Source organism: Echinops telfairi, unplaced genomic scaffold, assembly GCF_000313985.2.
Source record: "Echinops telfairi isolate 266 unplaced genomic scaffold, ASM31398v2 ScPeMD7_27;HRSCAF=92, whole genome shotgun sequence".
Lineage (NCBI taxonomy): Eukaryota > Metazoa > Chordata > Mammalia > Afrosoricida > Tenrecidae > Echinops > Echinops telfairi.
In genome coordinates, this window is record NW_022103924.1 from 3,485,939 (window position 1) to 3,501,123 (window position 15,185).

Sequence of the window (15,185 nt, forward strand, 5' to 3'; positions counted from 1 at the left end):
AAAAAAAAAAAGCTGTCACTAGATATGTTTTAAAATATTACCAAAAAATAATAAACAAAACAACTCGAAACAAAAAACCACCGTTTTCCAGTCAATTCCATCTCACCGTGACCCTATAACAGGTGATAAATCTTTACAGGCACCGATAGTCTCATCATTGGCGCAGTTGGTGGATTTGAAGCACCACCACCGTGCAATTAGCCGTACAATGCTTACTTGCAAGAGCTACGAGGAAAAACTGCAAAACCAAAAAACAACTACAAAAGCATTTTGGATATGATTGTCTTAACAATATTTGCTAGATGCAAAAACAGAAGCAAAACAAAGGAGAAACCATCCACTGTCTTCCAGCTAAACACCAGATTAAGGCGTGGACAGGCACATACCTACCTACCTATATAGAATACACATTAATTTCTAAATTTCACGAGTGAGATCACTCTTGGGTGCTAATTCTGGAGTCTAAAGTTCTAATGTTGCATTTTTAGTTCCTATCCTGTGTTCCTTATAGGCAGTTGCGACAACATACCCGTAAATAACTGTGCTCAATTTTACTTTCTAGATTTCTTTCTATATTTTCTTCCCAGTTTATACTTAGCTTAACTTTTAAGTACATGATTACAATTTGTCAGCAGTTTCTGTTATAAAGTCACAGAGGAATGGACCTTTAAATTTTTATTCTCAGCCACAAATGAAAAAGAAAGGGGAAGGAATGATGTAGAGGAAAGGTATGGTGAAGAGGCAAGACTATTTGTTGTTGGGGGAATAAAGGTGCAAAATTGTTATTTACTGAAAATTCCTTGAGAGTACTTGTATCATCTTATCACGTCCATGTTCAAAGAATGATTACATAAATCATTTATATTTAACTTAAATATTTAACTTAAATTCTGCATACTTTTAGATTCTAGGCTAGATATTTAATATCCGGAATAAACTTTAAAACACTTGTGAGGAAAATAGTTAAATCTGTTAAGAGTCACTTCGACACTCACAGCAATGCATATTAATACAAAGATGAAGGAAAAACCCCAAAACTTCTCATACATTCAAGAAATGTTTACTTCATATTTATTTTCTTTTTCTCTTTCACTTCAGTAATAGCTCATTTGAAGGGAATAAAAACCAATGGCTGAATAATTCATAAGTTAATGACTTCCTATCATTATGGAAACGATTCCCGCGAAACGAATATGCTGAAATAATAAGTGTTTTAAAATTACTCTTCTAGGGCAAAGCATCCCCTTTACAGTGGTGAAAGCCGGGACCTTGCGGTCTGTCTAATGGGAGCTCCCGTTCGGGCTCTGGTCGCAGAGCAGCCTGATGCTTACACGAGTAGCCGGAAATCTGAAATGCAGCCTTGCTGGTTACCTACTACAGAAGCATTTTTTCCCATGTGAATTCAAAGTAATCGAAAGTTTATCAACGAAAGTCGTTAAAAATGCTCAATGAATTCCCATTAATTGATGCTGCTTGCTAATTATGGATTTAAAATCTTAGTAGGTGCCCGTTATTTCTTTTCCTAAGTGCTGACAGCAACACGATTAAAATACAGATGTGCATTATGAGTAGTAATCTAAAATCTCACACACACTTCTTCCTAAGGGACTCCTGGAAAAGTTTAGAAAAATGGAAGATTTAGTCTTTTTGTTAGCTTTCCTAATATGGACAACGTGTTCATGTACAAAAAGGGTGCATTATTTTTTATTCTACATTTTAAAAGCACAGAATAACTTTTTGAAATTACAAGAAATATTCCAACACTGCTACGTGTTCTGATTGTCAACATTTTAATGGCAAATAGACTATGGAAAAACATTTTCACTATATACACACACACACACACACAAGGGCAGAAATGAAATATTTTCTTTTTAGAGATTAGTGGTGGTTTTTTTTTTTGTTTTTCACAAAACGATTAAACCTAAAAGGTAGAAAGAAAGAAAAGCGCTTTTAAAAAAATGTTCCTCTTGTCCCTACTACTTAACTCTCCACAGTAGTGTCTGCTAACTTTGGCGTTTATAACAATGTTACAACATAGCAATTATAATCTAAACATTCTTGTTCAAAGTAAAGCTCTGCTTAATTAAAACAAATTTGAAAAACCAGTGGCCCTAGAGCCACCATTTAAAAAAGGGTGGGGGGAGACACACACATACAGATTTTTAAGACTATTAATTGTAACTTCATAGGTTTGAGGCCGTTTTTTTCTTTTGATGTCATGATCTTAAGTTCTCATTTCTGAACTTTAAAAGTAATAGCTACTTCTGAGACCCAAAGAGAAAAATGAACACAGGAAGCTTGTGCATCGAGAACCACAAAAACCCTAACCAACCTCTTAGAAGTAGCTTCTTGTACATCTTTAGTTAGCTACCCAACATTTGGTACAGGTTTCTAAGCATGCGTGCTCGTTACTGAGTCCAAGGAGCAGGCCATCGCTGGGTCACACATTTCCAGTAAGGATGTAAGCCTCAAAAGCACACAGAAGTGATTCTTTCCCGGCTGACTTTGCCCTTCAAATGAGCTTTCTTGAGTACATCAGAAATATTCGTTTATCTGGCTGATTTACTTAAAGGCCTGCTAACTGTGCGAATTACAAGGGCACTCTGAAATGGTAAAGACGTTTACAAGTATGGGACGGGTCAGAACAAAGCGATAGCCGCTGACGGCGTCTTAGGGCAGTTTTGAAGGCAAACAGAAAACCCAGTCACATTCAAATGATCTCATCTTGGTAGCGGGAATGCAAAATCCCACCGAAGGTTTCCTTAGCCGAGAGCAAAGAAGGGCGGCGTTCTGGGGCCAAACCAGTGACAGTGAGCCGAAGTTGACTGGCCCCCACCCCACGTCCGAGCCCCCCTTTCGGTTAAAGCTCATTTGGTGGAAAGAATCGGGTTAAAGGGAGGAAAACGAGAAGGGATTTCACAGATCTTGAGGTTCTTTTTAACAAACAACAGCTGAAGGCCACTACAGGCCGCAGCTGTGGAGACGCGGGCGGAGGTCAGAGGCTGGGAACGGAAAAGGTCTTACTTACTAATGGCCATCCTCTCGGGGAGCTAGCTGGCTGGCGCCCGCCGTCCGTCTACCTGAGCGGCGGTGGGCGCAGGCAGATAAGTTCCGCAGGCCGGCGCCGGCGCCGCCCCTCCCTGCGCAGCCAATCCCCGGAAAGGCCGTCGCGGTCCCGCCCTCGGGGGCCGCCCGTCGCGGGCAGGTCCCGGCTCCACCGGCTCCTTCCCAGCCACACCCCGGGCTGGAAGCACCGGGCTGTCCTCCACCCACCCCCGCGCCCCTCGCTTTCTCTCTGGCCAATCGCCTCCAACCCAGCAATTAACTCTAATGAGAAGCTTTCGTCTCAGCATTTTTAACAATGTATAAACCAGTTTCAACACAGCCAACAACTCAAACAGCTTTGAGAACAAAGGTAATTAATAGCTGTAGCAATTTTTCCTTTAATTTATAGAATGTGAAGACTTTCTCATTGCACACTACATTTAAGAAACCAAGTTTAAGACGTAAGTATATCTACCATAGTACAAGGATATTAGTTCTGTGGAAAAACACCAGACCATGGTAGAACTCTAAAATTTTTTTTAAAGGGTTGGGGTAGGGGGAGACTCACTGTTCAAAAAAATAAAGTCAAACTTCCAAATCTGGTCCCTCCTGCTGAACACATGCTCCGGGGTCACTGGAAAGAAATTTCCAAGATGTACAGTGATGTGGTGGGAGGTTCATTTTCTTATAATTTACTGGTGTTGCGAATAAAAGGGGAACAAACCACCCAGGGCACATTACTAGTAAACAACATGTGTAATTCTAATTAGTACCAGGGAAGGTTGCTAATTGTTCATTCTACAATCAGCTGAATGGAGGCTACCTGGCATTCAAACAGGAAAACACCAAATGCCAGAGTGGTCTTCTGGGTGCACTAGGCTAGCGCCTGGCATCTTCACTAGAAAGAACCAGAACACACCCTCTGCACAGAAGAAACATCCATCTTACCTTCAATTGTACAGCAATTGCACAAACACTGAAAACTACTACCAACTGGAGTAACTACTTGCAGAATCCGAATTTCAGCAAAGTTATTTTGGGGGACTAAGGGAGATGTAGGAAGTTCTTGGAAATGTACTTAACAAAAATGAAACCATACTAACTACACAACCCCTAAACCACTAGTCCAACCCTGAAAGGGAAGTGATTAGGTGACTCTTTCCTAGAAAATGATGACAGTAGTCCATTCGACAGCTCCGACTATCAAATGAATTCATTTTACATACACAGTGAAATTTACAAGAGTAAAATTATAACTAAAGTAGGTGCCTAGAAAACGAAAATAACTATAAAGTCTTTTTTAGAGTCTATACTGGTCTGATCTTTAAAGTAATATGTATCCCTTCAGAAGAATAACGAAAACTTACAAGTTAACTAAATAGGTTAAACAAATCTTCTATTACTATATATTTTTCAAAAACAGGTTATTTCTCAAAAATTACATGTATGTATGATTTTCAGCCCAATCCATGCATTTACTAGGATATGATCTAAAATATCTCCATTTAAAAATGGCTATCTTAATTTTTCACATTACAGAAAGTGAATCACAAAATGCCATTTTTAGCAGCTGTTTGCTGCTCTACAGAGTATGACAAATATTTAAACAATCTATAGTTTAGTTGTAGTAACCATTTAAAAGGTTTAATCTCAAAAAATCAAATGAAAACAAATAGAATGGAGGGCAACAATTAAAGCCAAATATTAATACTTTCAAATGCCTACCTAAAAACAAGGTGGCATTCTTAAAAGCTTCTCCTGCCCTATACCGGTGAACATAAGCTAGCAGAATCTAGGAACACCGAAAAACCAAACCTACTGCCATCGGCTTTGATTACAACTCCCAGCAGCCCGATGGACCGAGCAGAATTGAAGCTTTCCAGAAGCACACTGCCACATCTTATTCTTGACAAGCATTTCCCAGCGGGCGCATAGAACCACTGTGTAGACAGGCTCCTCCGGAGGGAAAGGACTCCCAAACCCTTGTTCTGCGGCCAACTAAGCATGGTGAGCAACTGCTGAGGGCGAGTTGGAGACACTCCTTGGGAGAAAACATTACACCCCAAATCCTTTCCTTACAAAATTCCCCACTGCGTGAAGATTTGGAAATGGTCTTAAAAATCGTTCTTAGTTTAAGCCAACACTCTGTGTATGTCTATGCATGTTTCAAATATATTAAGAACGTTAAAATCATTATAATTTATTTTTAGAAGCATTTTAAGCTCAAAAAGTCCATGCTATCTACTTCAAATAAACTAAATAATCAGACATGAGACATAGGAATGAATAAATATTACTGCAAAATGTTCTTGCTAAGTATTACTAACTGCCTCATCACTCATGTAAACTTTTAATTTTAGCAATTTTTTTAATAAGCACAAAGTACCGGTCAAATAAGATTAAAATTTCCAAATTTGCTTTAAATGGAAAAGTAGCACTAGGGAGAGCTTTAAAATAACCGGTAACTCACACGGTCTTGACAGAATTTGCCCTCAAGATAAATAGTTCTTCACCAACATCACTGATATCATTTCCCAGTGATTCCAACACTGTTTGTTCAGATTATTTCTGTATTGATCATTTCCCTTTTTGGATATTCCAATCAGGGGTCCTACTTCAGAAAAATGATTTTTTCGTTTTTTTTAAATCTGAGAAAAGTGTACCTCCCCCACTTCCTTCTTAACTGGAGCTCAGCAGAACTGAGCCACCAAGCTCATAAACCAGCCAATCCTACCTTTTAAATCTGGGCCACAACCTTTCCAAGGAGTTTGAAGGGCAAATTCTCTCCTCCAACACACTACCAATGCCGCAGAGAAGCGCTGGGCATTGTTTACCTAGTCTACCCCTGACTTCCTCTGACAAGAGCTAACTACTCGAAGACAATGACTGTGAGAACCACAGACACTGTCCTGGGGCACGTTCATCTCTGCAAGTAAATAATGACCCAAATCAGAAGCGCAGAGACCATGAACTTTTAATAGGGGGAAAAACATCCGTCACACGAGGAAAGTAACTCTTTCCCTTTCCGAAGGAAACCATGGAAAAGCAGTAGGACGACTTGATGCGACCAGCGTCCTGGACTACTGGGAAGCAGCTCCGTCGAGTCCCAAAGCTGCCCAGGCTGCGCGGAGCGCCCGCAGGCGCTTGTCTGGGCAGCCCCTAGGGGCTCCGGGAGCGCGAGCGGCGGGCTGAGGCTGGGCACAGGGCGCTGGGAAAGGAATGGGGACGTGCGGACCAGCCCGCGAGCGCCCAGGGAGGCACCCAGTGTGGTCGACCTCCTGACCCCTGACCCTTACCGGGCCAAGTGCCTGGGGACACCCCTGAAGTACCAGTTATCTGCGGTTCCCTGCGGTGCCGCCCCCAACCGCAGACTCCACCACGTGGGGCGCATTCCCATCTGGAGCACCTCTCTCCCTCCCAACACAACAGCAGACAGCAGGAGCGTCTTCAGGTGGCGAGTTACGGGGTGTTTGGGTTCTGGCTACTCACTAGAGATCAGGCACGTACTTTGGGCTTCGGGTTTTCTCAGCCATAGATACAGGACTCAACTCGCCGGGGTGGCAAGGAGGCACCGAGCGCTGGCATCCTTTCCTTGTAAAGACCCATTTTGCTTCTGGCTCCTCATACCAACTGTCCTATACAGGCCAAAACGATGCGTGGAATGCGCCCTTGACTCTTAACATTCCTTAGAGCTCTCCCTATTCTCCTCTTCCCCAAGCCATTACCAGGGCCCCCTCTAGTGCAGGCCCTAGGGCCACATCAGGCCTATTTAATTGCAAGGACTTGGGTGAAAAACCCAGGGTGCACACCCCTCCCTCCACAGGGTGGCCAGTTCGGCTCAAGCACAACGCTGACCTTTGTCTCCAGACTGAAGCACAGTCATACATGCTCCCATGTGGGCCGGTCCAGCCGTTCAGTCCTGGTCCCTCACTCTCTTTTCTGGCTTTTTCTAGTCAGTGGCGGCAAGAGGGGGTTGGGGTGCAGGCCAAGCCTATTGACACAACCAGCGGTGGTGACACCAAATTGTCCGTCTATGAAAGTTTGGGGTAGAAGTTTTTTAGCAGAAGTTTAGTATTTTTTAAATTTAAATATCTGTAGTTAGTTATAGCAACAGAAATATTTTCCATAAAGTAGATCGTTACAGATGCAGTTAGATTAAAAGTTAGCACCCTATCATTTAAATTTGTTCTAGTTTTTAATGTTTTCTGCTTTCTCTTCCACTCAGGTTTTTATTTGCTTTACTTTGTTATTGTTTTCTTGTTTGTTTTAATGTTTTTCTCTGGCAGTAACTGGATTAATGATTCCTTGGGATATGGTAGGGGAGGTTGGGGGGAAATAGGGAGCTAATAACAGTGAGTACAAGAATGAAGAAGATGTTCTAAAACGGATTGTGGTGATGACTGGACAACTCTTCTCAATGTGACTGAACTATTGACTTGCATGATATGCAAATTATATGCCAAAAAACTTTTGAAAAAATAGAATGCACGACTTGAAGGATGCAATCAACTTCAATGACTGGAACATGTAGAAATTGTTGGATGAAATAAACTTTATCAATTTTCACCAAACTAAAAAATATATCAGAAATATTTTCTGTAAGCCCAGCTTCTGATAATCAATGTACCTACAAGGCTAAAAATACCATGCTAATTTATTTTTGAACCTCGTGCCACCCCCCCAACCACGCCCCCTCAGAGCTGTCTGTACCTGTTACAGGCACACACCGTTGTGTTTGTTGTGCTGGTATTTTCATAGTCTCACTGATTTTGCCCACTTTTCTGGCGTTTCAGCTACAATACTGTGGCAAATAATAGTTGTAAGCCTGTATCAATAATCTTTTTGAGAATGAAACAGTAATTATAGGAAAAAAGAAATTAAAGGGCTCCTACTAGGTTGCTAATAATGTTCTAACTAATAAAGCTGTAATCTATGTAAATTATGTGTCAAAAAACTGTTGCTGGAAAAAAAAAGCTGTAATCTGATGTACTAAACAATTCCACTGTTAAACCCACTGCCGTGGGGTCTAGTTTGACTCTAGCAACCCTCCAAGGCAGATTAGAACTTCTCCCAAGGGTTTCCAAGGCAGTCAATATTTTCCGGAGCAGACAGCTCACCTTTCTCCCTCGGAAAAGTTGGTGTGTTGGACTGCTGCCTGTCAGTAGTTCAACACAGAATCCACTGTGCTACCAGGTCTCCGATTTTATTGTTAATATTCATATAATGGGGGAAATACTACATTTGAGCAATTTACAACCATTCTCCTCATGTACTAGTCTATGATTAGAATTGATAATAGATATTATCAAGGATCCTGTGTGGTCTAGCACAGGCAGGGAGGCACGACACCAACTCTAATGTTGCTCCTGTTTGCAATCAAACCTTTATTAATTGCGGATACCATTCCTCTTGCCTAGAATGTCCTTTTTCTCCTCTAAGCACTTTCCAAGGGCACCATTTTCAAGAGCCCTTCCTTAGTTTCATCCAGCAGACATACAACCCTCTTTGGTCTTTATTCATTCCCATCTCATGTTCTTGACAGTCACCCTATTTGTCAGACTGCTGCGTGTGATGCTCAAATGCCTGTGCTCCTTGAAGGCCTGGGAGGATGCCTTTGGTTTGAGTCTCTTCCAGGAGCCCAGTGCTGAATTCATGTAATCTGCCTTGTGATGGGATCATAAGCAAGGACTCTTAACAGCCAAGTGATGAAAACTTGTTAAAACAGAATCAACTTCAAAGCTAAAAACTCAAAGACAATCATTTTTAAAGAGCCGCACACCATTAAATTCGTAGGCAAAGAAAGGTTTTTGCAGGTAATGCCCTCTCTCTTTTAGGAATATTTTGACAGCTACTCTGCTTTATGTAAATGCAGATGGCACTGACCTCCCAGAGAACTTCTCAAGTCTACCATTTCTTTTGACTTTGCAATAACCTTGCAAATAGGGCAGGGGAGACCACAGTCTTGAGAGAGATGACTGGGGCTAAAGTGGGCAGAGAAATAGCCAGTTACTGGTACACAGACTATGGTGTTACACATAGTGGATCATTTTTACTGGAGTTTTTCCTTATAAATCATAGCAAACCACCCCAAAATTGCCCAGATAAAATAATTAGTTCAATTATTCTTAAATAAAACTATGATAGTTGGGTTACTCTTTTGAATAGAGAAATGTCATTTCCCCTACACTAAAATTACCTATTGTCATGTTGAAAATTTCTCTTTATATTCAGTAGTCAGCATGTTAGATATTACAGTGAGGTAGAAACCACATGAAAATTACAATTAGGAACTGTTTTTGTCCTGCAATATTATATGCATATTTTTTCCAGATAGCTTTTTTTTTTTTAAATATGGAACGCTTCAGAATTTGCGTGTCATCCTTGCGAAGGGGCCATGCTAATCTTCTCTGTATCGTTCCAATTTTAGTATATGTGCCGCCAAAGCAAGCACATCCAGACAGCTTTAAGAAGCTCTCACAAACTTGAAATTTTACTTCCAATACCTTATTTTGTTTCTCCACTAACGAACCTATGAATCTCCCCAGTCCACTTATCTTTACATTATCAACATTCTCTGGTGTGACTGGCAGAATAACGGTAACCCCAAAGATGTCTCCATCCTAATCCCTACAATCTGTGAGCATGTTAGATTACCTGAATGGGGGAATTAAGGTTGCTCATCAGCTGATCTGGGGAGGTTATCTCGCATTGCCCAGGTGGGCCCCGTGTAATCATATAAATCCTTGTAAATGGAAGAGGGAGGCAGGAGAGAGGTGCTGGGATGGCTGTGAGAAAGAGTCAGCCCAACATTGCTAACTTTGCAGTTGGAGGAATGGACTACAAGCTATGCTATGCGAGCAACCATTGGAGCTGTTAACAGTAGGGAAATGCATACTCCCCCAGAAGCTAAGCCCTGCTGATAACTTGAGTTTAGCACAGTAAAACCTATAGGGTTTGGGACTTCTGACCTCCAGGACTGTGTGAACATGTAGTTACACTACATTAAGCCACTACGTTTGTAGTAATTTGCTACAAGAACTGCAGAAAACAAAAACATCTGAGTTTCCAAGTACCTTTATAGCCAATCTGCTTCTTCATGTTTGGATTCGTATGTGAGCAAAATAAAAATATTCTTTCTAAACTCTCAACTTCAGGTACAGCTGGACTCTTCAGTTCCAGTCAAGGTGGGGACAGGAGTTCTTCCAGGTACCTCCTCCCACAACTTTGCAAATGACATTCAGGCTCAAGTCTCCTTGCTGGGAAGCATGCTGCAGGGGCCTTGTCGGGATGAGCAGGCAGCTGGATAGGAGGTCTGGTGCCCTGCCTGCGTGCTGCTTTTACAGAGTGACAGGGCCAGGGCCAGCACACCAATGAAACAAAGGACAAACATGAAACACAGCGCCACAGGCAACCACGTCTTGATCAAATCTAAGAGTGATTCAAGTTAATAAGTAACATAACCCCACCACCTTTTTCATGGCTTTAATTATCACAGCCAGCAAAAAAAATATTCAGGCCATCTCTGTTTAGTGATGTTTTATTTACCCCTAAAGGCTAAAGTCTTCATTAAATTCAGAAGAGTTGTGCTCAATTCAACACATATGGTGAGATCGAAGTCGAGTTTATTGTACTTTTTAAAAGTGCCACCCCTCCCCCAACACACATACAAATACAACATAATCCATGCGCACGGAGCCACACCCCAAACTCTGAAGACACAGCGCTGCCTGGATGCACAGCCATGAATCGGGAGGCAGCGGATGGAAAGGCTGGCGGTTCCAACTCTGTGCCAAAGTACAGTCTAGTGGCCAGCCTTCCTGCCCAGAAAATCCTGTGGGGGCCGTTCTCGGTCACAGGGGTCTCACTGTGAGTCGAAATCAATTCAATGGCACCTAACAACAGTGTAGAAAAAATGTACAGTGCTGCAAAACTGATTTTAAAAACATTCTTGTTTCTGAGTTTCCTCCATTTTTTCCCCCTAGTATAAGCTAACCTTCTCCTGAGACCATTTGCTAGACCGTTCAAAGTATGAGACACAACTACCAACTTTCCAATGCCCATGAAACGTCTCGCTCTGGCTGTGTTTCTGAAGGGCGGGGGGCCTTTCGGGTTGAGAAGCCTGGCTGGGTAAGCGGTAAGAGGCCTGGGGAAAGGCCGGGGCTCGATTGACTGAGAGTTGTGTGTCCACAAGATCAGTGCCCTTCCCTTTCTTCAGATGCAAAGTCTGAACTGTGTCAGGGAACCCATCCTGATGTTTCCCAAAGCTCACACTGTCATTGTTTCTTTCCAAAGTGCAACAATGAATAACTTCTCCACTAAGGAGTAAACTGCAATTCGTTACCATGTCTTATAAGAGTGGGCTTCAAAAGTTTGTGGACACGTTTCCTTACGAACTTTTTGAAGCCCCCTTATGTCAGAGAAGGAGTTTTTCAGATTGTTCCTGTGATCAGTGTTGCTGTTGTTGTTTTTCCTGTCTTCAGTTATCACTTCATGCTACTTATTGTCTGTGGACCCAAACAAGCCTGAGAAGCGGGAATGAGCGAAATGTTGACTACTACAGCTACGTGAACAGATGCGGGGTGGGGCTGTGTGTGGACGTGGTTGCTCAAATGCGCTCATACGCACTTATGAGCCCGTGTTTTCACATGCAAGTCTGCATCCACAGAGAAGTCCCACTTCTATGAAGGGATCAGGGAGGTAATGGGAACGAGAAATCTGTGAAAGGGGTTGGGGGAGGGGGGGAGAGTCAAGGTCTCCCTGTCTCCTCTTTAATCTCAGGGATGGAGGCAGATTCTGAAGAAGAGTTGAAAAACAGGGAGCCCTAAGGCGGGGTGGCAGTCTAAGATAAAATGCACTTAGAAGGGGCCTCCACATTCTCCCTTTAGAAACAGGGTGTTATAATATGGGTTTACAACGGTGCTAAAGCTGGAAGCCTAACTTGAGCTTGTGTTTGATCATTTACTGCAGTATTGTACACCATACATTTATGGTCCTCCTTCACCTTCAGTTCTTGAAGAACGGTTCCTGACAGCTGCAGCACTCTAAAGGGGAAAATAAAATGCAGGGCAAGGAGGCGAGGCGTGAAGTTCCACAAAGGGCAGGAGAGTGAGTGCAGTTTGAGTGTGCAGGCTCAGGCCTGTGGGAAGAGATAATCTTATGGGGTAGCTGTTGCCTGCAAGTCACGTGACTGCCTTGCCTTCTGTACTCAGGTCCTCAGGGATTGAGGAAAACTTCCCCCACAGCTTCTGGCTCTTCAGGTATGAAGGAGGCCCAGCAAAGCTGGTGCTTTCCTGTAGGGTCTTAAATGCCATATTGCTCTCCGCCATGGACCTCTTAACTGTCCCCCAAATGCTAATCCTATTTTGGTCTCAGCATTAAAATAGCTTATTTAACACATCTTAATTCTGTAGGGAAAATGAAATCTACTAATCATAAAATAATTACAAAATTTTAATTGTTTTTCATAAATTCTCAAGAATAAAAAACTTTAGTCATCCATCACAAATCATTGTTCTGGACAGAAAACAGTGCCAGAGGCATTTAGAATATTTCTTAAAATGAATCGAAAGATAAATGAATGACAGTAAACAAACAGATCCATAGCAGGTATAGGCAAATTAGCAAAGTCATAAAATTGATTATGTTAAAACAGTTTGTCTTCAAGCTTTTAAGTTAAATCCTGAGTTTTCATTGTAGAACAAGACTTATTTAAAATTGTGACACTGTTTTTAACTGAGCCAACATACAATCAGCATGAAAAGTAGCCCTGTAAAAGCAATAACCTATGCATGACTCTTTCTGGAGGTTTGAGTCCACTCAGAGGGGCCTGTGCAGCAGCCGGGGATGGACTGAGGAGGCAGTCACGAAGTACTCTGCGGATCACGGCTCTCCTGACTCGCCAGCAACTGATATTAGGAATACACTCGGTTCGTTACTGACGTGTCATTTCAGAAAAAGGTATTGTACTTACAGCTGCCGAGGCCATTTTAAATCACATGATTTTTTGTTCTGTGAAAATAAAGTGTGACTTCTTTGAACACACAGGCAAAGATAGCAGAAGTCTACCTTCCTCATCTTGGGAGAGGCACTAGGTCAACAGGTGCTAAAGTGGCTTGCTTAGAAGCACAAAGGTTAGACCCTGGTGGAAACTCTCTGGGCCATGGCTCTTTCACTGTGTATGTTCATGCTCAGAGCCTTGAAGATCAAATCCAATTTCTTTATATTTTTTCTGAAGATCTTAATTTTTTCATCCCAATATCACTACTAATTGTGAAGGCTTGCCCAATTATAGGAGCCTTGGTGATACATGTAGGGTTACACATTGGGCTGCTAACCACATGTTTAGTTCAAGCCCTCCAACCGTTCCGCAGGAGAAAGATGAGGCTTTCTGCTCCCCCAAAGATGAACAGCTGTGGGAAAGCACAGTGGCAGTTGTACTCTGCCCTACAGGGTTACTGTGAATCAGAACCCACTCAGTGAGTGGGAGTCTTCAATGACTGCCCACTGCTCAGGAGGCAGACTCCAGCAGCATCGAAAGTGGCATTCGACTACAGGATACTGGAAGGCATTCAGTATTGTAATTCCTCCACCACATAGTCCATTTGACATCTGCCCACACGGTGAGCGAGAGCGAGAGCGTGAGAAAGAGAGAGAGAGAGAGAGAAAGACTAGTTCTCCTGTCATTCTAAATGGTGCCTGGTCTAACAAGATGCTTTAGAGTACCATGTTTGCCATCAATCCTGGGAAACCGCCTCACTTGTTAAGTACAGAAACTTTTTGAAATGGAAAATTAAGGTGCCCTGATCTGGAGCTGCTCCTGTCATCTCCCTCCTAGTGGACACATTGTGTCCAACCTGCCCGCCCAGAAGTAACCTGGCCTCTAGCTTTCTACCAGAGATGACTGGAGCAGACCACAAATCAGTAAATCGTCGTTGAACCCTTCTTGAGCTGAACATGATGATGCCAAGATCCACCACTTCTAAGAATCCTGAACAGGGTTATTTAAAAGTATAGGGCATCTATCTTGCAGATTACCCATTTTCTTGCACTATAAAAATATGAACTTAATCATTTTGTGACAAGAAAAGCTATTTATAGCTACTATGCCTTCCTAGCCCAGATTTAACCACTAGACTCCCTGAAGAGGCAGACAAGTAGCCTGCATTTATTTGCTGTAGCCACTGAGGGCTCTGGCAGAAAGGGGCCATCTCATTGGACTTCTTATTATTTCACTCAGTTTTATTCATTCCACTTCCTGTATATGTGCTTATATTCAGATATAAAATTTGTATAAAGTTGCCCAGAAACCAAAACGCATAAGAATCCACAAGCTGATGCAGGCTAAACTGCTTACCATCCTTGGGCTGGTTCCTTATCTATCCTGTCATTCAAGGTTGAAGACACCCAGCTTGGGAGGGTGGTTTCTTTAGTTATATCACTTTAAAAAATCAAATCATTTTATTGAGGTTCATACAACTCTTATCACAATCCACACATACATCATGTCAAGCACTTTTGTACATTTGTTTCCTTCATCATTCTCAAAACATTTGTTTTCTACTTGAGCCCTTGGTATCAGCTACTCATTTCCCCCTCCCTCCCCCCTCCCTCATGAACCCTTGGTAATTTATAAATTATCATTTTGTCATATCTTACACTGTCTGATGTCTCCCATCACCCACTTCTCTACTGTCCATCCCCCAGGGAGGAGGTAATATGGTGATCCTTGTAATCGGTTCCCCCTTACGCCCTCACCTTCCCTCCACCCTCCTGGTATCACCACTCTCACCACTGGTGCTGAGGGGTTCATCTGTCCTGGATTCCCTGTGTTTCCAGTTCCTCTCTGTACCAGTGTATATCCTCTGGTCAAGCCGGATTTGTAAAGTAGAATTGGGATCATAATAGGGGGGGAGGGGAGGAAGCATTCAAGAACTAAAGGAAAGTTGTATGTTTCATCATTGCTACACTGCACCATTTTTGATGCAACTGCAGTAAAATCAGTGTTTCCCATCCTTCTTGAAAACACACCATTCTTTAGAAAGAATGTTCCCTCTCATACTTTGAGAAAATTTCATCTAAAGCACTTCAAGCATTTTATACCTAAGGTACCAACACCACCAGTCCCCCAGGTCATCACA

The 15,185-nt window shown here is 42.4% G+C and overlaps 1 protein-coding gene and 1 non-coding gene across 2 annotated transcripts in view; both read right to left on the minus strand.

The window, feature by feature from the left end:
- AOPEP (aminopeptidase O (putative)) overlaps positions 1 to 15,185 on the minus strand; it is a 537,030-nt gene that overhangs the window by 42,103 nt on the left and 479,742 nt on the right. The window lies entirely within an intron of this gene.
- On the minus strand, positions 9,394 to 9,499 carry LOC115869478. The gene has a single exon (XR_004046211.1). It is a non-coding gene; the product is annotated as a U6 spliceosomal RNA (small nuclear RNA).